Raw genomic sequence first — 23,942 nt, 5'->3', positions numbered from 1 at the left:
ACTAGATGAGGAGCCAGGCCAGGCCTTCCAGAAATACCTCATCCCTGGCTCCATTGGTGTCCCCAGTTGACCCACTGTCCACCATGACCTGAACTGCCACAGCCCCACCCAGCTTCCCTGCCCTCTGTAAACGCCACCCCCGTCGTCCCCCACCTTGTCTCTGGAGCCCAGAAGGAGTCAGGCTGGAGCAACCCAATCTGAGGAGCAGAACGAGCAAGTGTGAAACTGCTATCAACCAAGAGGGGAATCAAAGGCTCCGAGAAGCTCTGGCCTGGGGGACTGGGGAAAAAGCCCAGGGCACCTGATGTGGCCACAGGAGGCCAGGAAGGGAAGCACCTACACCTTGGTCGGAGACCTTACAGTCCTAGGTCAACTGTCCCAGAACCAGCTCAGCCCTCAACTAGGGAGCAAGTGAGACTGGTACGCCTGCCCCCCAGCCCCGGCTCCCTCTCACCCCATCCTGCAGATCAAAACTGGTCCAGGTAGGAAGGTGGGGCCATGGACAAATATCTCCAATTAAGTAGGACTTGTTTGTGGAAACTAGGCTCCTTTGGGGACTCTGTCTCAGCTTCCACACTTTTGAAAACTTGATTTCTGTGTCAATGATGTCACTGATAGCTAGGACAACAGACCTCAGCACTCAACAACAGTGTCATCCAATCACTGCAATGTGCCAAGCACGGAAGAGGCAACTGCTTTTGTGCCTTTTTTTTTTCTCCTGGCGTCTATTGAGCACCTGCTACAAGCCAGATACTGAGCAAGGGGCTGGGAACCAGGAGAAACCTCACTAAGGTTTCTCACCTCATGAAACTTACATTTTAGAAAGACAGATTTGGATCAATATTCAGACAAAAATAGAGAGCTTTGTGATTGTGAGGGGTGGGACTCCTGGGGGCAGAAATAATTCATTCGCTGAGGAGACCGCTGAGCTGAGGCCTGAGGCAGGGGACCTGCCTCCTGTGCCAAGGCCCTGAAGCAGGATCATGGGTAGGCACAGCCCGAAGAATGTAAAGCATGGATGTGGCTGAGGTAGCACCACTCCTGAAGTCCTTCCTGGGCACGAGGCGCCGGGGGCCAATCAAAGCATTCTGTGACGGTTCCCTCTGGGCAATGGTGTTCCCTGGGATGCAGGGGCCCATTAGTCAAAGTTGGGTTGCCTGCTCAAAGCCACCCAGGTGGGACAGGTCAGGCAAGCAGGCACCATCCCGAGCATTCCAGTCCAGAACGCAGGGGAAAGCCAGAGCACACAGCCTTGACCTGGCACAAGCTAGGCTTCTGTCTTCCTGAGCATGCAGTCAGCTCACACAGCCCGGTCACTGGTGGTCAGCTCCACGGTCACCAAACACCTTTTGTATGCAAGACACTGAGCCCATCTCAAAGTCTCTTCCTGCATTCCAGGTTGACTACGGGGAGCCCTGGGTCAGGATGTAGGTATGCGTGGTTCTCAGCCTTTGCAGTCTTCTCCTCGAACCTCCCCCACTTTGCAGACTGCATTGGCAGCATTGGAGCTCTGCCCACCGAGCAGTTCGGGTCACCAGGCAGGAGGGCTTGCCAACGGCCTCCACTATGGACTGACTGCCCCTCACCATTGCCTCCAGGAGCCTCCCAGATGTGCCAGGTTAACCAAGCACCCCGAACAGCAGCCCACCGGGGTGACCCTATGCGCCACCACCCAGTCTCATTACCCTTGGTGGGCTTCCTGGCGGAGCGAAGCTCCCTGGCTTAGCGCACAGGTGCCTGGGGACCTGTGGGACACTGACTCAGAGCTAGTCCTGGACCTCTGGCCCCACGCCCTGCCCCAAAGGTTTGCGACGCAAGGGGGAGGAGGAGAGGAGACGCAGATTGGCAGGTGCCCCCTGGACGAGAGGGTGGAGTTCAGGGGACAGGGGAGGGGTGTTGGGCACAATTGCGACTTTCTCTGCCACTAACGTGATTCCAGCCACTGACAGCACAAGGGGGGTTGGATGGGGCGGTGTGTCAAGCACTCAGTGTCACTGACTTGGAAAGAATTAAAGCGCTATTACCTGCCATTTGTTTTGCATAAAAGGAGCCCGTGATCGCCGAGCTGGGAAGGACAACAGCCCCATTGTTGCCGTATTAGAACAATATTTCTCAATTTGAAACTTGAAACATTCGAATTAGCAGCTTTGTGTGGCTTTGGTGGGCCACCGGGAGGCTAGACTGACACCCCACCTCAGGCTCCAAGGCTGCACTTACAGGGCACAATTTTCATTCATTGAAGTCTAGACTAATTTTTAAATATCCGTACACTTGTCCAATGCTGGACAGGAGAGTGAAGTCTTTTATCTGCTACACAGCCCGGTGGATGAAAGAATGTCAATGCTGTGAAATTTCTCCACGGAGCTGAGATTACAGCAAACCGGGATTCACCTCCTTGAGGCTCATGTTGAATGTGGAGAGACACCACATTGCTTCCCAAAGGAAATTACTTCTGCTCTCTGTTTTCCCCCTTTCAGATATTGTGGTCCTCATGAAAACAGGATGGGCTAGTCTGTTCAGTCACATTTTCAAGTGCATTTAAAGTGTCTAGTTGTGCAAAATGGCATTGCTGGGATGTTGAGCAAATTCGAAGTAGGGCTAGGTCTTAACTTTTGTTAAAGAATGGAGAAGAAAGAAAAGAAAGAGAGAGATAAAGAAAGAAAGAAAGAGAGAGAGAGAGAAAGAAAGAAAGAAAGAAAGAGAGAGAGAGAAAGAGAGAGAGAGAGAGAAAGAGAGAAAGAAAAAAAGAAAGAAAGAAAGAAAGAAAGAAAGAAAGAAAGAAAGAAAGAAAGAAAGAAAGAAAGAGAGAAAGAAAGAAAGAACGAACGAACGGAAGAAAGGAAGAAAGGAAGGAAGCAGGAGAAGTCGGTAGTTGAAGTGACCTGTAGTTTCCATTAACCTTAATGGTTTTTTTAGTGGCAAAATGTAATTGTTCAGTCAAGCTTGAACAGTAGGAGAACCCAGTTAACTGTAAGAAGCCTGAATACACAGGAAGCACACAGCAAATTAAAAATCCCACACAACTGGGAACACTGCAGCTGGATGCAGTCACGTGTTCCGGCAAATTTGTATAGGAAACTGAAGAGAAACACCTAAAATAAATTTCAGAATGGAAAAGGTAGAAAAATAACAAAAAAAAAAAACCCACAATTTTTTTAATCTGACTGGTAAGAGCCAAGCTGAAACACAGATTTAGCCAAGGGAGTAGTTCACATGAAATCAGAGAGCCATGTAATCCAGCAAATCAAGTCAAGGAAGAAGTAAAAACATTTGTGATGGTTTGCGCTGAAGTCTCCCAATTTTAAAAGATACAGTTTTACAGTTGAAATCTTATTCATGCTTTAGGAAATTTGTTTTTAAAGATTGAGTTAAGGCTACTAATTTTTTTTTAATGAATAGCCTTCTCCTTTTAAGAAAAAATATTTCGCTGTTTATTCTTTAGTTTTTAAATGCATGTGAAAATTCAAACGTTTTATTTTTGTGACTTAAAAATTTCTTTTAGTAATTGTACCTTTACACCTCTAGCAAAGAATTAACTCTTGGCTCCAGCAGAGAAACAACTGACATGTGGGGCCTTAACAAAGACTCAACTCCGGTTTTGCGGCTGTGTGTCAGTTGAATAATCTACAGAGCAGGGCGGAGGAGACCAACCAAACCTCACCCCGGACCGTGTTCCGACGCCAGCAGCACTACCTCACATCTCAACAACAGTCTTAGTTGCAGCCCGAGCCATGAATACCTTCAGAAGAAATCAAATGTCTTTGTAAGAATATTTGTGTTTGAAAAGGAATTAAGCTCTCCTGAAAGAATTTTAAAGGTTGTGATAGTTACAGACTGATAAAGCAGCACCTTTAATGAAATTCTAATTAGCAATTTCATGCACTTTGCTATTAGTCATATCAGATTAGTGCACATTTTCACAGCCTTCCTTTAATTAAGTGCACTTATTCCAAGTTTCAAACACTTTCCTTATAAGATGAAAACTGTGCTGAAATGTTATTTAGTAAACAGAGGAAGTGTGAAAGTGTAGGTGTGCATGTGTGCAGGGCGGACATGTTTAACCATCTCCAAGTTCCTTTGCATGGAGAGTTGGTGAGTTCAGGTAGTCATCGCTTATGGCCCAAAGTCTTTGGCGCCTTCTGTTCCTAAGGAACCTGTTCAAATCTTTGTCCCAAGTGCTCAGCCTGGATGTTTATTTAAAGTATATTTTCTGTGTGTATAGATACAGGGAGGGGGTTGTTTGAGTTTTTTTCTGAAATTTGATTTTGATTTAATCATATTTTCTCTTTGAGTGTCTGTATATAGAAAAATGCATCTGTATTTGTGGAGACAGAGAGGCAGAGATAGAGGAGAAGGCAAAGTGGAAGACAGGGACTATACAGTATAAATATTTAATTTGAATAATTGTCGCTATAAAGCTGTATTTCCTTATCTAGTAGCCCCATTCCCACTACCTTTGCAGGTACTTCCTTCCCCTTGAAAACAGGAGTCAGTGTCCTTCTATATTTTGTCCAGAAAGCTGAGCAGTCAGGCCAGTCATTTCCAGGTCCACACTTCACAGAACCCCTAGCCCCCCTGGGTCACCCCGCTTCCTAAGTCTACAGGGAGTCCCCCGCAATTTGGGAGATTTTACTGTCTGGGAGTGGAGTTGGTCTTTTCTTTAGCCTTTTGTCAAGAGGAGAGTCTGTTCCCCTTTTTGTTCAGAGATTGAAATTGGTAATATATTAACTAATTGCTTGCATCTCTAACACATGGTGTTCAGTTGGTGTCATTCATTTATACTGTAGCATTTTTGACATTTTTAGAGTGTCTCTTGGGATGCCTGGCCCCTTAGCAGTTCCCGCCATGAAGAGTGTTTGCTTAATGATTACTGACTGACATCTCAATAACCGCAGCGTACAAGTTAGGTGCATCTATTGAAGCGTTCTGGGTGCGTGTGCGTCTGTGTGTGTGTCTGTGTGTGTTTTAATTCATGGTCCACTTTGTCAAGTCATGTGTGAGCCATAATTTAAGCTAATAATTACCAGACATGAATTCAATGAAACATTGGTGTCTACACTTTAAAAAAATAGTCCTGAATTTTAATGCATGCAGAAAACGTTCGCCTAGGGCCAGGCTGGGTCCAACACGCATCTGGAAGCACTTTAAAAGTGATAAATGATTTGGAATCTACCCTGTCTACTGGTGTGCTTCTCAGGAAAGAAAATTAGAGCTAACAGGTGTTAGATAGGGAATGCTGGGGCATTTTAATAGAATTGTCAAAATGTTGGTACCAGATGTTGACATTAATGCACACAACTCGGAACGTAATGCCGGGCCGCCATTTAAATGATTATTTGTTTAAATTTCAAGTCGCCAGCAGGAAATCCTTACTTTGTCCAGCACCTTTCTCGACACACCAGCCCTCTGCTCTTTCCCCTACCATTTGCATCAAAGTGCTGTGGCCGCTCAGCCCACAGAGGCACGCTTTAGATAATCCATGCCTGTCAGATTCCATTTTTTCTTTTCAGATCATACTCATCCTAGCCCCATCCTAGCCAGTCTTGAAGTCAGCTTCAGTGTATATGGATGGGCAGGAAAAAAATGATTTAAATACTGCCAGTTGCAGGATAATTAATCTTTGAACTACTCGGTAACTTCAAATGTATATGTATATACCAAGTAATCTGCATGAACTTGTAATTACTGTGTATTTATGCGATATTATCCATGTAATCACTAAGTCGTTACATGGTGGTGTGAGCCCTGTAAATTACAGCGATAGCAGAAAGCCAATCTCACTTAGACGGTGGCAAGAAGCCCCTGGTATCCACCGCGGCCGGTGAGGGCAAGGGTGCGGTCAGTCTGCTTTGGAAAGGCACCAGGACCTCTGGCTGCAGTGGAGTCCCGACGTGAGGAGACACCAGGAGCCTGCAGCCCAGGAGTGCGCAGAGGGGCCTTCTCCCCCTGCACTCCATGCGAACAGTGTGGCTTGGGCCATTCCTGGCTGCCAGAGTCAAAAGTCACCAGGGCGAATTCTCTTGTCAAAATCTACCACCAGTTCCCCCAGGAGCTTCTGTTGCAACCCAGGGACCGTCTGGAAATAAATTCCAATGTGCATTTCCAAAGCAACCCCTGAGGCCGATTTGCTTTGTCATCTTTTTTAGCCTAATTAGAAATCTGCACTTCTTCCAGACCGGGGTGTCACATCCCAGCTCTTTGTGAGTAATCTTCTTTAGGCACAAACTCTGTGCACATGTGTGGGAGTACAAATGTGTGCACAACGTTTGTGACTGGGTCTGCATGTGTGCATCTGTGAGTATGTATATGTGCATGCATGTGGGTGGGAACATACATGTGTTGTGTGTGTGTCTGTGTGGGTACATACATGTGTTGTGTGTGTATCTGTGTGGGTACACACATATATCGGTTATTTTGGTGGGGGGTACATGTGGCTGTGCCCCTTAGGAAGGGGGCGGGGACGGCTGAAGTGCTGATCTGTTGCTGGACTCTGGATTCCTCAAGTCTATGGCCTTCCCCTTTTTTCCACCTTGTTTTGGAATATGGAGGGAAAAATCAGGCAACCATCTGGAAGATTCTCAGGAGGCCCTCAGGCTGACCCCTGCCTACACTGTCCTGAGACAGTGTTCTCAGAGAACTCAGGGACGATGGCCATGTGGTTTACTGTCCCCAGGGCCCGCCTGTCCAGAGGCTTGACTCTCTAGAGCTGTGGCGGCCACGATACCGACCACGGCATGGCAGTGTAGATAGTGCAGATGAGTCTGCTCTGTGTCTGCACTTGCCACATTCGGAGTGTTCCGGAGCCCCGGGTGGCCGGCACCCACAGCACTAGCACAGACACAGTCAATGCTCAAGGTTGCACAGTTCTCTGGTCTCTCTATTCCCCAAGATATCAGCATGTGGCAATGGAGGATGACACCCAAGAGATTGTCCTGTGCCCGACCGGAAGTAGTCTTGCCTCCTCGGCCGCCTTCCTGCCTCCTGCTCAGGGCAGCAGCAGCCGGAGCTGGGTGTGGCCAGATGCAGAGGACTGGGAGATGTCTTAGGCTGAGCACTTGGCTGTAGCCACTTCTGACAACCAAATTCTCAAAAATAGTGCACATTATTCATAGCCTTTCAAAATATATATTGCTATCTTACATTGTTGTTGATATCTTAGATCTGGTTGACATCCTATATATTTCATCACTGTAGGTGTTTTTCCAATGACTTACATGCGCTATACTTATTGCCTCTTTAATCACCTGTGGGATAGGAACTGTGATAGCATTTTTCCGGCGAGTACATTAAGACTGAGTCACTGAGTCGCACAGAATCACACAGTTGCTCAGTGGTGGATCACTCTTCCCTCCTTTCCTCCCACAGAGGTCTGTCTCAACTCCAACTGACAGCCAAGCCAAGTAGCATTTCCCAAATCATCAATAATGCTCATTCTCAGTGTGCAATTTCCTTACCTAGCTTGTCCCTCACGTGACTGTTGATTGGTCATCCCTCCCATCCAATTATACATGTCCATGTCCCTGTGATCTCACTTCACAGCTCCTTCCTCAAAGGTCAGGGCAAAGTTTTACAGCAGGTGTTTCCAAATGTGGGTTGCGGCTTGCTTTAGTCATCCAATGTGGCAGAAGCACTATTGTCACCAATACTGAGCCTGGATCACCACAGGTCTCTCTCTCTCTCTCTTCCTCTCTTCCTCTTTCCTCTCCCTCTCTCCCCAAACACCCACTGCCACCACCCAGACAAGCAGAGACTGGGTGATGGCCCACTGTCCCCAGTGCCCAGATAAAAGGCAGTAGACCTCCAGAAAACAAGGCTACCTCCCCTGCCTGCCACTGTCCACAAGTGCATGAGGAAGCTCATATGGTCAGCAGCTTCCTGGCTGAACCAGCCTATGTTCATTAACCACAGAAACACGTCAATGGCAGCTGTTGAGACTACCACAGTCAGAATTGCTTATTCTGCAGCAAGCATTGACCCAAATAGTCCCCAGGCTGATATGGAAGAACCAGCAAAACCCTCAACCACCACCCTGGGTCTAAATCTGGGACTGGCATTATAGTAAAACAGGTAAAGCTGCAACCTGCCACACTAGTATCAAGTATGGGCACTGTTTTAAATCCTGGCTACTCCACTTCTGAACCAGCTTCCTGCTAATGCACTTGGGAAAGCAGCAGAAGATGCCTCAACTTGTGGCAGCAGCACCCCATATTGGAGCCAATTCAAGTCCCAGTTGCTCCACTTCCGATCCAGCTCCCTGCTAATGGCCAGGGAAAGCAATGGAGGATGGCTCAAGTCCTTGGGTCCCTACATACATGGGAGAGACCATGAAGAAACACCTAGCTAGTGGCTTCAGATCAGTTCAGCTCTGGCCGTTGTAACCATTTGTGGAGTGAACCAATGCACATAAGATCTCTGTGTCTTCCTCTACCCTCAGACCTGTGACTTTCAAATAAAATTTCTTTTGAAAAAGAAAAAGGAGGACACAGCATGGTAACTTAGTGGCTAAAGTCCTTGCCTTGCATGCACCAGGATCCCATATGGGCACCATTCATGTCCTGGCCCCCTAGCTTCCCTGCTTGTAGCTTGGGAAAGCAGTTGAGGACAGTCCAAGGCCTTGGGACCCTGTGCCTGAGTGGGAGACCCGGAAGAAGCACCAGAATCCTGTCTTCAGATCGGCTCAACTCTGGCCATTGCGGTCACTTGGGAAGTGAATCAGCAGATGGAAGATCTTCCTTTCTGTTCCTCTTCTCTGTACATCTGACTTTCCAATAAAAATAAATAAATCTTTTTTTAAAAAAGTAAAAAGAAAAATGATTTTCAGGATGACAAGAAAAATGATCATACTGTGAGTTAATCGGGCATCTGGAATTGGTTCCGTTTGGGATTCAGATTTCAGTTCTTCATGACTGTCTTGACATTGTGCATGGCAGGGAGCATGCAGAACTTTGAGCCACTGGACCCTACATGTGGCATGGGGGTGTGGTCCCCAACCAAAGAAGTCAACCCAAGCCACAATTCCATCTGGTGGTACAGCACAACGTACCCTTTGCTAACATTTTTTATTTACTTTTTGTTGTTTTTTGCAGGGTAAGGGTGGAGGGTGGAGAGAAAACGATCTCTTCCTTGAGTGGTTCATTCCCCAAACAGTCAGAATAGCCAGGACTTACAGGACTGAACCAGACTGAAGCCAGGAGCCGGAGAGTGGCAGGAGCCAAACACTTTGGCTATCTTCTACTTTCCCAGGCCCATTAGCAGGGAGCTGATCAGAAATGGGGCAGACAAGACACAAACCAGGATTCTTAGGGGATGCTAATGTCACAAGTGCCATTCCCAACTGAAGAGCATCAGAAGAACTGTGAAAGGTTCATGGGGCTCAGCAAAAGGTGCCATATGGTCATGCAGATGTGATGGTACAGGACCAGTGATGGCAGTCTGCACAGGTGTGACAAGCCTGAACACAGAGTGATTAGATGAAGAGCCTGAATGCAGGGGTGTGAAGAGCCAGGACAGGGGATGCAGCCAGCTGGGCCTTCTGGATTCAGATCACACCCACATCACCCTCTGCCCCATCACTGTCAGAATGAACTGGGTCAAACCCAACCTTCTCTATGCTAGTCACTTGTAAAATGCAGCAACTGGGAGCTTGTATTATGGCATTGTAGGTTAAGCCTCCACCTACAGTGCTGGTATCCCATTTGGGCAGCAGTTGGAGTCCCATCTGATTCACTTCTGATCTAGCTCTCTGTTACTGTGCCTGGGAAAACAGCAGAGAATGACCCAAGCACTTGGGCTCTTGCACCCATGTGGGAGACCTGGAAAAAGCTCCTGGATCCTGACTTTGGATTGGCCCAGCTCTGGCCACTGGGGCCATTTGGGGAGTGAACCAATGGATAGAAGATCTCTCTCTCTCTCTCTCTTTCTCTCCTTCTCTGTAAATCTACCTTTCAAATAAAAACGAATAAATCTTTAAAAACCAACAGACAAAAACATAGGGGCTGGCAGTACCCCCTGATGTGGTTGTTTCTGAGTTGTAAATGATTTGGGAAAAGCACATTTCACAGCATCTGGCACAGTAAGTAGTCAGTGTATGTATGTGTGTGTGCGCACATGCATGCAGATGTATGCAGGTGTGTGTGCATGAGTGTACATGTATAAGTGTGTGTGCGTGTGTGAAAGAGAGAACGCAAGGCAGTGGGTGTGGTCAGTGAGAACTGTTGAAGGGCAGCCACAATACCAGGCGCTGTCTGGTGGTGACTGGGGTCTCTCCTTCAGCTTTACTTCCCAAGGGTTTTTCTGCATTTCGCTGCCACTCAGGGACCCAACACTTCGCAGTGGACTTCCACCATCGGCCAGATCAGGAGCGCCAGCCAAGTCCACGCTGACTCCCAGGGTCACTGTGGGGTTCCAAGAAGGTACCAAAACCAGGGATTTGCAAACCTTGCAGCGCTGGACACAGGTGGAAAAATCTCCTAAATCCACACATGGGAGCCTCCAGCTCCTCACGGTCTAGGCACAGTCCCCTAGCGTGGGGCCCAGATGTCATGGCCCAGGGTACAGGTTGGGGCCTGCCTCCCCCATCACACTGAGTCCTCTTGGGTCCACTCTCCCATAAAGGCCCCTTGACTAGAGAACATTTGCTGCCTGAGCCCTTGAGGCTTCAAAGCTGGCCAGTCCTCTCATCCCTCCCACGTGTCCCCGCACCGTATGGCATGCAGCCCCCAAAAGTCGCAGCAGCTACTGTGCTTTCTGGTGCCATGCAGGCGTCTCCCTCGTTGGGGGCTATCCGGAGCCAGCCTTGTCCAAACATACATCTAGAAATGAAATACTGACCCATAGATCCTTCTGGACTCGTTCACATTGTCTTTCTCACTTTATTTTCCTTTAAGACAAATCTGGCATCTTAAGCGAGATACCACTATGTATTTATGGGAGTTTAATAACTTCTTCCATTAATAACATAGACAAACTAATTTACCCAAACGTGTCTGTTTTAAACTCTGGGAACAAAGGGTGGGAGGATGAAAATCAATCTTCCCTTTGTACTTGAGCCACTGACCCGTTAAAGCTTTGAAGATCATTTCTTTAAGAAATTGTGAGGAGTTATTTAACTACAAACAGCAGCTACCTTCCCATTCCAGCTGCGTAATCAAGCATAATAAATTAGAACTTAAAAAAAAAAAAAAAAGTTGACTCTATTTTTTTTTCCGGAACTGAAAAATCTTTAAAAGCACTTTGACAAATCAGCTTTCTTGGCTGACACTGGCAAACTTGCCTTCCCTGGAGCTGGTTAGGTCAAGTCCAGGCCTTTGGGAGGCTGGTGGGAGAATCCAGGTTTCACCTTTGAAGCAGAAACTGATAAAGTTCCTGTGGCCAGCACGACTGGGTAAATGGGAACCAGCCACCCTCAGTGGGGCCATGAGTTCTGGCCTCAGGCCACAGCACCCAGCCAACAGGGGGATGCTGGATCCAAAAGGAACAGTACGCACTGCGCCCCCCGCCACCCCCCAGGAATAGCAAGGACCCTGCTCCCGGCTCCGGCCAGCGTTCCTCATGACAGCCATTCTGAGCCACGCTGATAACAATCAGTCTCTGTGGGTCTTGAAAGAGTCAGTGGCCCTTCTTAATCAAATGATCAACTGTTCATTTTGAAAGCTTGACTGGTTCAATTAAGACCACAGGCAGGAGATGGGCTGGTCAGGTTACCCTGCGCTCCAGCAAGCCTGGCCGGCCGCTGGCCCCACAACCTACCCAGCCCAGCCCCCTCCCAGGCCTGCCCGGAATGCTTCACCACCCCCGGGAAATGCGACCCAGCCCTCAGGGCCCCATTTGGGTCCCAGCTCCTGGCGGGAACCCACCTTGGTCCTTGCAGCCAGCAGTGACCTGCACTCCCCTGCCAATCTCCCAGGCACACCGGGTGCCCTGCCCTGGGGCGTTTACCGTACCCTGTCTCCAGCTGCTCCTTGGTGACTTGGGCGCAGGCAGGTTACAAGCTCCTGGAGGAGGCATGCCAGGCCATACTGACAGACTAGAAGTGGCCTGATGTCTCACAGCGCTCCGTGACAGACTTGACCCTAAAAGCTCTTCTGTGAACACACCCTTTCATTTTTTTTTTCCAGAATAACGATGTTGTAAAATAATGCAGTAATGCTCTGGTGGTGACCAGACTAGCCCCCTAAGTTCAAGTTTATCTTTAACATAGCAGAGAAAGCAAAAGTGTGTGTGTTCCAGCAACATCATTTTTGTTCCCTGGTGCCCATAGGGCTGTGAGGTCAATAGCTGTTAGTCCTCTGTGAGCTCAAGAACCTTTCTGGAGAGGCTGGCATTGGGATGCAGTGGGTTAGGCTGCCATTTGCAATGTGGGCATCCCATGTCAGGGCACCGGTTTCAGTCCTAGCTGTCCCATTTCCCAGGCAGTTTCTTGCTAATAGAGCTGGGAAAGCAATGAGGATGACCCAACGCTTGGGCTTCTGCCGCTCACGTGGAAGACCAGGCTGGAGTTCCTGGGCTCCTGACTTAGGCCTGGCCAGCCCTATACCGCTGTGGCTATCTGGGGAGTGTGCTGGCATGGACGAAGGATTCCCCTTCGCCCAGCTCTTTCACTCTGACTTTCAAATAAATAAACTGGTTTTTAAAATTGGTTCTGGGCTAGTCTGGAAACTTTACCCTGCAGGGAGGGGTTTAAGTGGGAACAATTACTTATCGCCCCTCATGGCCCTCTTCTCTCCCTTACCACAGCGACCACCAGGAAGCAGGAAGTGGCAGGCTTATGAATCTTCACCGTTCTGCTGTCTCCTTCTGGGTACACCTACGACAAAGACAGAGGGATCCCAGGCTGGGCCCTCCGGAGTCCACCCCTCACAGAAGCCAGTTGCCTGATCAGTGAGGCTGGAGGGCTGTCAGTCCTGGGGATCAGGACCCACATCATGCACCTGCTGTGGAGAGATGCTCTCCTGTGCCCATGCAGCCCTGCCTGCCATCTGGGCAGCCTATGCAAGGCACTGCTCTTCACTTCTCACACTGTGTTCCAGGCTCTGGATGCCTCCTCCAAACCCTCAGACCCCTAGGCCAAAATCAGAGGCTACTGGAGCCTCCACAATGTTATCGTTGTTGTTGTTGTTTCTATCATTATTATTATTGCAAGGAACATCCCCTAAGTGCTAGCAGATTGGTGATACAGGCTTATCCTCTCCCTTGCAGCTCCCAGCTTCAGGGTCAGTCCCCCACCCCTGCGGACAGTAGCACCCAGGTGCCTTTTTGGATTGAGTAGCCCAGAAACTATGCTCTCCACGCACGCTCTTCTTAGAAACATCTCTGCATCAAATTTCAGAGCCACCCGGTGCCTTTCCCACGTGACTGCAGAACCCCCTTTAGAGTCCAGATACACATGCCATGAGGTGGCCCTGGGGAAGTCTGGGCCGTGAGTGGCGGTCAGAAAATTCCAGGCAGAAGCTGAGACAGGGACAGCCATGCAGGCCACCTGGCCTTGTCGCCATGCCGCTTTGCCCACGCTGCGCTGGAGCCCATTTAAAGCATTCAAGCATATAATCAAATTTCAGTAATGAGTTATTAATTAAGCAGGGGCAACCAATTCTCTGCTAACTGCCTCATAAGCAATCGACAGGAGATTTGTGAATTTTGACTTCCTGACACTATTAAACAAATCAATATTAGGTTTCAGACACAGCGATTCAGACAGTTTTCTCTGTTATTTGGCAGCCATCTGCCTGGAATACTAATGAAAGAATTAAGAGCCAGAGATTTTGCATGTGTTCATCAAAAAGATGCTTATCTGTGGGGAATTGGGGCCTGATTTGCATGGAAGAACACTTTGCTTTTGTAGGTACAATTTTTCTCAATATGTCACTCATTAGTATTTATAAACGCACTGGCCAGTGGAGCGGCCACCAGCTCCATAACCAGCAGGCAGAGCCCTACTGGAGATAGCTCTGAACAAAGCAATTCATTTATTTATATGTTTTGTAGCCGGGTTAATTTATAGCTAACCTAACCCGTGGAAAACTTGCCTCTGAGAAGCCAGCCAAAGCTTCTTACTCGGCTTTTATTTTGCAACAAGGCACATCTGTACCAGCGTGGAACCAGCTAAGGAAGCAAGGAAAATAGACATTTTTTGTTTTGTTTTGTTTGTAAAATCTAGACAAGCTCTAAGTGGCAAAATCGGGCCCTCAGAGTCACTTGGCCTTGATCTCAATCTCACTCTCTCTCTCTTTCTTCCCCCCAGACCCCACCCAGCCTCACTTGCCTCATTAGTGGTGCTGACAGAAGTATCTGCAGGGACCACCTCTGTTTATCTAGGGAAGCAAAGCAGTGCCCGTGCTGGGGGGTGCTAAGCACCTCTCCCCGTGGATGCCTGTACCCTCACCCAGAGCTGGGGATTCATGCAGGACTCACTCAGCAGGCGAGTCCCGTCCACTCCGTGGCCACCAGCCTCAACCACAAAGGTGCCAATTCAGGGTGGACTTAAAGATTTAAAGGGTGGGATGCATGCAGTAACAAGGACCCTTCCCAGCCGCCCCATGCACAAGGGCTCTGCTTATCGCGGGTGTCTCTGAATTCACTGAAGCTGAAAACTAAACCCCGACTGTCCCCCCGGCGTCTCCCAAAAGGTCAGGGAGAATGTGTATGATGAAAAAAAAGTATGCAGCTGTAGAATAGTTCACATCAAAGTAAATTTATCATTTAATTCTGTGTCCATGAACTTTTTAACCTACTTTCACAGACACAATTTTACATTATGTGTGTATATATAGTGTATATGTGTATACAGTGTATAGGTGTGTATACACATATATAAGATGCATCTATACAGACTGCTTCAGGTCCAAAGAGACAGTTTTACTATATTTTTATATTACATGTTTCCATGTGGGTATAGTTTATATAAATAATTTATGTAAATACCTAGAAAGGTACTACATAGGGAAGTTTGGGGTTGAGCCTTTTCTAGGATGCATTTTGACTTTGTTCCTAATTGAAAGTAATTGCAAAGTACTTTAAAGCAATGCCCTGAAAGCAAACAACACTAGAGTGTTGTTCTAACCCCAAGGCCAAAAGTGTTTCCAGTGACAGCTCTTGTCTCCAGGTGCTTAGAGCTCAGGTGAGAGCTTGGACCGGATGCCCGCGTCTACAGGAGCCACCTGACATTGTCTGCAAAGCTTGTCTATTTGTGTGGATATTGTTTGAAAACTTTTCACAGCTTTCAGCAGCGTTCTTGAGAGCTCTGTAACTCAACATTACTCAGGAATTAAGTTTATGCTGCAGCAATAGACGGGAACGCAGAGGGAGGGCCAGGTGGCCACTGAGGTTCTTCGGCTGGATGATGAGTGGTGGTAAACACAAGCACCTCCATGTTTGCATTCTTATACACCATGGCGCGCTGGAGTTTCTGTCGATACCCAATTAGAATTAGGTTCAAACTCAAAATGATAGGGACTCTTAACTGGGGAAGAAGCATATTTCTGTTCTGACAGAAGGAAGGCTACAGGCCAGCAGTCCACAGCACCTGTGGTCTTCGGAATCCCAGACTGTGTTTGTTAGTGTTGACTGCCCCCACACAGTGCCAGATGATTGCCACAGCTTCAGGAATCTCATCTTCAGCTATAGACAGAAAGAGAAAGCCAGGAGTTGGGGCTAGGGGGAGAAGATGGACAAACACCTCCTTCTCGGGGTATTTCCCAGAGTACCCTCTCCCGTTTTGTAAATCAGAGTTGAGTCATGTCATGATGCCACACATCTGTACTGGGGATACCAGGTCTATGATAGGCAGGGCAGATGGCACTCTGAAGAAAAACCAGCCATTCCGGCCTCACAGAACTTCCCAAGGGCCAGGGCAGGTGGTCCATCCAGAAGCTGAAGGAAAAAGTATGTCCTTCAAAATAGGAATCTTCAGACACAAACCCAAGTTTGGAAAGCTGACAGGCACATTGTCCACACGGCAAAAGGAGCTTCCTTTCAAGAACACAGCAACCGGGTGTGCTTTCAGCGACAGGGAAAGACAAGCTAGGACTCCAGCTGAGTCTTCACTGTTCGCTGGGTCCACTCCCGGGCACCGTCTTGTTCAGCCTTCACCACGGTGAAGTAGGGAGTGTAGCTGCTCTCTCCTGGCCTTGTCCAGTGCCCCTGGGTATGGCAGGGTTGGGACCTGGGGTCAGCTACCTGGGCCGCCCATTCTCCCTCTGTCTTGCTAAGCTTTCCCACATGACCTCTTGATCAAGTCCAGCCTCTGGTTACTCTTATCCAAATGTTCTATTTTGGATTTACACATAACCAGTTCAAAGCACAAGACCAAAGTGAACCCTCCACTCAGTGTTCTGTATAGAGACATGGGAACTCTCTTCAGTATTTTACAGAACAATAACTTGGATTTTAAATTTTCAAATGTCCCCCATTAGCGTTGCAGTCAAAAATGTGCTGGTGTTTCAGGATTGTGAATTTCACATTAGGAGATGGTTGAAACAACGCATTTTAAAAAAAAAAAAAAAAAAAAGGAAAGAAAGAAACTTCAAATAATGGTCACTGTTCCTTACCAGTGTATTGTTCCTTGCCTTGCTGGTGCACACTGCAAACATTTTGGGTATATGGATGCGTGTGAGTTGGGGGCACCATCTTGAATACCTGAGGCCGAGTTGCTCCAGTCCCATGTTCCTGGGTGATGTTGCCTCAGGTTTTGAAGGCTGGTGTTAACCTATAGAGTCTGCCATTGATCAGTGTCATCAGAGATAGATCAAGGGGTATGATGTAGCTCATGGGCTCTCTAGGAGGGATAGAGAACAAAATTACAATAATGCAAGAGATATCATAGTCAAAGAGCTCCTTTGCTAGGAGAGCTACCCATGCATGGCACTGTTGTACTGCCAACCCACCATGGCTATAGCCCATTCATTAGAATCCAGGACACTGAGCAGCAGACTCCACAAGCTCCACCAACTAGTGCCCCATGTTTCTCCAGACAGCACATGTGACCTGGCTGTGCACAGCTACCAACTCCCATGGCTCACTTCCAGCGTGCATCAGAATTCAAATTACAGGCAGATTTCCATCTGTCATAAAATCTATCAAAGGTAGCTTTGTGCTTGGCTCTCTAGTATTCCTAATACAAAGAGAGAAGCAAGGAAGGGGTTGTGATGAGTGGTAAAGGAGCTAATCTATGAAATTAACCAGTCTCATATTGGTCATGGCTTTCCTTCTATATAAATGAACCTATATACCACAAAGTATGCAATCTACCTGCTACAGATTGGATGCCCAGGAGGGGACCTCAGAGTGGAACAGGTGGACAGGAGGAGGCTTGTATCCCAACCCTGGAGACTCCTGGATCCTCACCAAGGACTATCAGTACGGGCACCAAGGACTACATCCCAACTGCCAAAGAGACCACGGGGAACTGGAGTGCCTTAGGAGGCTGAGAACTCTGAGGTCATCCACCCCCTTTTGGATCTACAATGCAGGATGGAAGAAGCCCAAATCCTTCCTTGCAGGATCCAAGGTCATCGGAACAGCAGCCAGGAACCTTGAGCGGTCCACAGAAACAGAACAGTAAACTTCCTTCGGGACTAGGGAGAGGAGCTTTCTCTGGTCCTTACTTAGTTCCAACTTTGGATCCCCACCCTCTCTTGCAATGACCATCAGGGTCGCTCCAGAGCCCCACCCCCGCAAACACACACGCACACACACACACACACACACAAATTAGACTAGATAGGCAGAGAACAACAGGCAAAGCTTAGAACCAGACAAGAAATGGTCAGCATGAACCCACACATACCTTACTAGGTAGGACACAAATGTTAATTACTCCTCACTAAGGTATTGAAGATTTCTCTGCACACCCCTCCTAAAACTGTTCTGCAACTCAGTTGTTGACATATGCCTTGTTGGAGTTATAACCCAGTTTAGACTATCCTAAAATCTGCCAAGTTCAGCAAAATTATGCTTCAACACTATAAACTGCTAAATACTAAAATGAAAATAGACACGAGACAGCTGAATAGTACCCTGTAGCCATTTTAAGGTGTATAGCAGCCAGTTCTGTATATAAATTAAAATTGAAATGTCAATGAAGTAGTCACAGGATGTGGTTAAGAACTTGCATTTTTTTAATATATTGGTTACACAATACCATATCAATTAATTCCATAATGTTTTAAATTGTCATTTATGTTATGTTGTGGCTTTAAATTGATCGGGATGATATTCTGCCAGCTCTGCCTTCAGACCAGAGATGGTCTCCCCAAGAAACTGTTGAATTTATCTGGACAATAAGATGCAGGACTCTATGCTTGGTATACTCTTGCAATGAAAGACTCTTGACTGAATTTGAAATGTAATACAGCAACAAGGTGAAGGAATCCACCATGGGGGGAGGGCACGGGGAGGGGTTGGGGGATCCCCGGAGCCTATGAAACTGTGTCAGATAATGCAATGTAATTAATAAAAAATACATATTTTTTAAAAAAATTAAAAAATAAGCAAGCAAAAAAAAAAAACCCCAAATTGGATGCCCAGCAATTTTCATAGTGTAATATGATTTCATCTCTGCCAAAATCCCCACAGCAAATGTATTGGCAACCTTAAAGTGTCTATAACAAATTTAAGTATTATAATATTCCATGGGAAACCTGAGGCCAAGTGACAGAAAGGGCTTTCCCAGTCTCACACAGACAGAGCCAGGAGGAGTTGAGTTCTCCTCCAGGGTTCCCTGGTCCAGCAAGAGAGAAAAGATTGCAGAAGCTCCATCACTTAGGAGCACAGTGACTCGAAGTGAGTTCTCATTTCCTGCACCCCAGAGTATTGCCTTGAAACATGTAAGCAACTACCACTTCCTTCCTAAGTAGAAGGGGAAAATGAATGACAACAGCCTTTCCTAGGTCCCAGAAAATCCATGCAAGTTAAATAAATGCAACGTAACTTCAAAATGTTCATGGAATCATGCAACTAAAGGACAAATTTCTATTGAGATAAAAATATTTTGAAAACCATGCATAGCATTTTCATGCCATACATTTCCCATGAACTTTTTGAAGATACTGCTCACAGAAAGACATTCAAAGAGACAAACCCAAAGAGTGAATAAAAGGGAGGTTGTCCTAACTTCTCAGTCTTCCTAACCATCGCCCTTCTCTAGTTAAGTGGGACATGACTTGATAATCTGCCTAATGCAGGAAGGTTTCACGGCCAATCGCTCAATGTTAAAATAGGATTATGTGTCCGGGGAGAGTAAACCCTTCAGAGTAGCAGTGGCTGGCTATAAAATCAGGAGGCCTGTTAACACTCAGGCTTAATTAAACCTCTTCCTTGATGAATCTACTCTGACAGGGGCCTACCCTGGCAGCAGGCAAGGTTCCCCGCCTCTTCCAGGGCTCTCAGCAATGTACATGAAGGCAAATGATTGTGGCATGGAGATCAGAGACACAGCCATGTGAGGTTGCTCTCTGGGTTTTTGTATGTGCCCTGAATTCAGAAATCGGGGTGGTGAAAATAAATAAAAAGAATGAGGAGAGATTCATTTGACAGAGATCTTAAGGAACTGGAGAAGGAGAGAAGAAAATCCCCAGGGACATAATGGGAAAAATGGGGAGGCTGGGATGGGCACTGCAGTACTAAGGTGGACCAGGGATATGTAGTGAAGAAGGAGCAAGGACATGTTCTGGCATGCTGTTGAGATGACAAAGGGCAAGTTTGGAGTTCCCCTTCAATCAGCATTGGCTGATGGATTGTAGGGTCTCATTCAACCCCACACAGACTGCGGCATACCAGGCTTGATCTGTACTTGGATTACACTAATTTTTAAAAATATGGCCAACACAACAATGGTATTGCTTCAGTTAAGGGTTCACACCTGAGCACTTCGGAAGCATTCAGAGAAAAAACAGAGACATGAACTTTGCAAAGAATTATTGCTTTTCATTCACTCAACACAAGTGCAACTGTGTTCCATCCTAATTAGAATACTTTAAACTTGTCTTGTTTTTACATTAACACATCATAACCATATACATTTACCGGAACAAGTGTGATGTCTCAGTCCATGCTCATATTGATGATCACATCAAAGTAGTTAGCATATCCTTCAGCTTATACATTTGTCGCTTCTTTATGACCAGAACATTCGAAAATCTTTTTTTTTTTAGTTATTTTGAGATATTCATTATAGTGTGGCTAATCGCAGTCAAGTCACCCTACCATGTATTGAGCAATGCAACTTATTTCCCTGAATGCAGTGAGGTTTTAATTATGTTAATACAGCACAAATGCTTGGTGTACAAAATTCAGATTAAGAGTGCTGCCATTACTTCATTTGAAAAAGAATGCAAGGATCCCTAATGTGCATACCATGCATCGGACAAGGCTTTAAATGCTTCATGTGCGTTAATTATACCCTCAGTCAAGAACAAAGGTCCTAAAGTTAGTATGTGGTGAAGCTGAGATTTGAATTCTGTGTGACTTCAGAGTCGACATCCTTGACTATTGACACACCAATGTCCATCCCTTTGGCCCTCCGCAGTAAGAGGCACTGCTATTCTTTGCCAGGAGGCCTCCCAGATATTTTCTTTTATGTTGGAGTGTATAGAACCTATGGAATCTTCCAAGCGGTGTTGTAAACATTGTCAGAATGTGTCTTGAGCTGTGGTCCTTTCTCATCCGTGCCGCCAGGAAGCCTGCTAAAAGGCACATTCCCAGGCGTCACCCACACTTGCCATATCACAAACTCTAGGAGTGGGCCTGGCAATGTGTGTTTTAACCAGAGTCCCCAAGTCATTCCAATCAACACTGGAAGCTGGGGACAGCCACATTAACTATGTACCCGAGAAGCAGACTCCAAAACAAGTGTGCAAGAATCTTACTTGAGGAGATTACTGTGTAAGAAGAAACAGAGGAAAGAGTTAAGCCTGGCAAAGCCATCGGACCTCAACGCACGTCTGACTCCCGATGAGGGAAAGGGTGGCAAGGCTTGGTTGAAAATATCCCAGCATCCCAAGTGCCCACAGGGGCACTTGGTGCAGGTGGAGCCAGGGAGTCTTGTGTCTTCCAGGGCAGTCTTTCAGAGCTGTCTTGCTTCAGTGTCCTTCCCACATCCAGCATCGTCCACAGGAGGCATGGCCTTGGCTCGAGCACAGCGCTGGATTCCAGCCGCAGCAAGGACAGGACACTCACTCAATGGTGCTCCTTGGCTCGAGCACAGCGCTGGATTCCAGCCGCAGCAAGGACAGGACACTCACTCAATGGTGCTCCTTGCAGGCATATGAGGCTCCTGCCCATGGCTGCCACCTAACACCCTGCAGGGCATCACCCCTCTGCCACTGTTGACCCCATTCAGCACTTTGTCCCAGATCTCTTTCTCTGTCTGTGCATATCGAGGTCCCAACCTGTCATCGCAACAGCCTACTGTCCCATTGTAAGGACATCCCATCATTCATGCAAACCTACCCGGTAAGCACACATCTCACTTCTGCCCAGAGCGTTTCCTATTTTCACCCAGCACTGCAACATTTGTCTCCTTGTGTATACTGGGAAAATTTGCAAGAAGTGTGGGTACTGAGACCAGTGTGCATGTATGTGAGTGTGTGTGTGTGTGTGTGTGTGTGCGATGCCTTCTTTTATCTTTGAAAAAAAGATTTATTTATTCACTTGAAAGAATTACAGAGAGAGGGAAGAAGGGAAAGAGATCTTCCATCAGCTGACTTAGTCCCCAAATGACTGCAATAGCCAATGATGGGCCAGGTTGAAGCCGGGAGCCGTACCTTCACTGGGTCTCCCATGAGGGTGGCAGGGGCCCACGGACTTGGGCCTTCCACTGCCTTCCAAGGCGCATTAGCAAGCAGGGACAGCTGGGATGTGAACCTGTGCCCACATGGGATGCCAGCATTGCAAGTGGCAGCTTAATGTTCTACACCACAATTCCAGGCCTGAACTGTGTTTCCATAATCACTACCATACCCTCCTCCAAGCTGGCTGCACTGATTCACACTCCCATGAATAGAAAATTGGTCAGAGTAAACATTCCTCCACCCCCAGCCCCTGCCACCACTAGATGGGATCAGACTTAATTGTTGCCTATCTGATGAATGAAATGACGTCTGATGGTTGTTTTAATTTGCGTTTCCGTGATTGTGAGATTGATTATCTTTTCAAGCACTTCTGGCTATCTGGATTTCCTCTGTGAATTGCCTGTTCTATCTGTACCAACATTATCCGTTGGATGTCGTGATGAATAAAATGCAGGCCTAGGTCCATGTCCCAGTAAATTGAGAGTTCCTTTTTCATTTTTTTAAATCACTCCGTTTTTTTTTTTTCAATTAAAATACTAGGCAGGCATTAAAAATATCTTGAAGGCTGCAGTGTTTGATAGGTCCTTGAACGCTAAAAGGTAAGGGCTGGTGAACTCTGTCTGATGCAAAATAAGGAGCTGACCTCAACAGGGAGAGGCTTATGCAATCCCAGTCACAACCACCTTCCCGAGCATCAGCTTTCCCACCTGTTAAATGAGAAATACTTATTGGAGAACTGCCAGGAGCAATGTGAGAGGAGTTCTAGCTCCCAGATGTGAGTACCTGCCACTGAGCTCACAACTGCGCGTGGGAGACGATTTCCTGTTACCAACAAATAAGAGGAAGTTAAAAAAAAAAATCCCCTCCGGGCCAGTATGAGATGGAGTAACAGTGGCCTCGTGCCCAACCTTGCACAGGAATGCGGGGCTGCCCCTCTACCCAGAAGGCACTTCTGCAGCCTTGGGTTCAGGGTCATCTAAAGCAAGGGGGTAGGCCTAGAACTTGTACTTGGGGTATTACCACCGCAGAAGCCTGTCAGACTGCCAATGGCCTGGTCAAGTTCAATCTGGCACAGACTATTTTGTCTCCAGTGGCCCGCCTTCATCCTGCGATGGAGATGAAGTATGACAGTGACCCAGGAGACCGCAAGGGCGTAGACTCACAAGTATGTCTTCAGCAGAGAGACCAGCAAGGCCTCAAACCCTGCTGATCCCCAGGTGGAAAGAAATGTGGAGTTTTCTGTCTCCTCTGGATAGAAGAGGATTTACAGGACCTAAAGAAAATAGCTCTTGAAGCAGCAGAGTGCACCTTGCCAAGTTTGTGACATGAAGGAAGCAGCTTCCAGAAGGAAGTGTTGATGGAGACTGACAGCATAGCTGCCACTCCCGGAGGGGCACCGGGAAGGCATTTCTCCTGGAGAGGCACATGGGCTCCACCCACCCACCACATGAGCCCAGAGGGGCTGGGGACACACCTGACTGTCGGTGATGGATTTCCCCAACTTGAGTTAATTACCCTAATTCGTCACATCTGTACAGCCCTCACACCCATTACTCTGCCTCGGCCTCGAAGCCACTCCATGAGGCAAGCGTGGTGCTGGTCCCCATTTTGTATGTAAGCAAAGATGAGGTTCAGAAGACTGAGGGGATATGCCCTGGGGGAAGAGAATGAAACTGAGTGTGGGTCTCCTGTGAGTGCTCCGCATCCTGCCGGTTTTCTCCTTCCCCCCCTGAAACACTCCCAGCCCCAACCCCGAGTGGAGCCAGGAGCTGTGAGTGAGCGGCGCAGGAACCAAGTCACAGGCTGCCTGGTGTTTGTCACAGTGGCTTCCTGCCACTGCCAACCAGACCTCACCTGGGGTCCTGCTAGAGCCTGTGCTCCCTCCACAAGCCCCACATGCAGATGGGCCCCAGCAGATGCCCCACCCTCCCAGGATTGCCTTTCCAGGATACACTCTGTGAATCTTGTCCAATCATGGGAGACTAAGTTCTTTATTTTTTTTCCCACACCACTCTGCCCCACCAAAAGACCAAGAAAACACGCACTCTGCTCATGTTATTCTGATCCTATCCTTACTTCTCAAGAGCACATGGTGGCCAGCACCCAGACTTTGCCTCATGGCACCCATTACCTGTCACCCGACTTAATCTTCACCAA

This window comes from Ochotona princeps, chromosome 13 (genome assembly GCF_030435755.1).
Source record: "Ochotona princeps isolate mOchPri1 chromosome 13, mOchPri1.hap1, whole genome shotgun sequence".
Taxonomy (NCBI): domain Eukaryota; kingdom Metazoa; phylum Chordata; class Mammalia; order Lagomorpha; family Ochotonidae; genus Ochotona; species Ochotona princeps.
Note: the sequence above shows the minus strand (reverse complement) of the source record.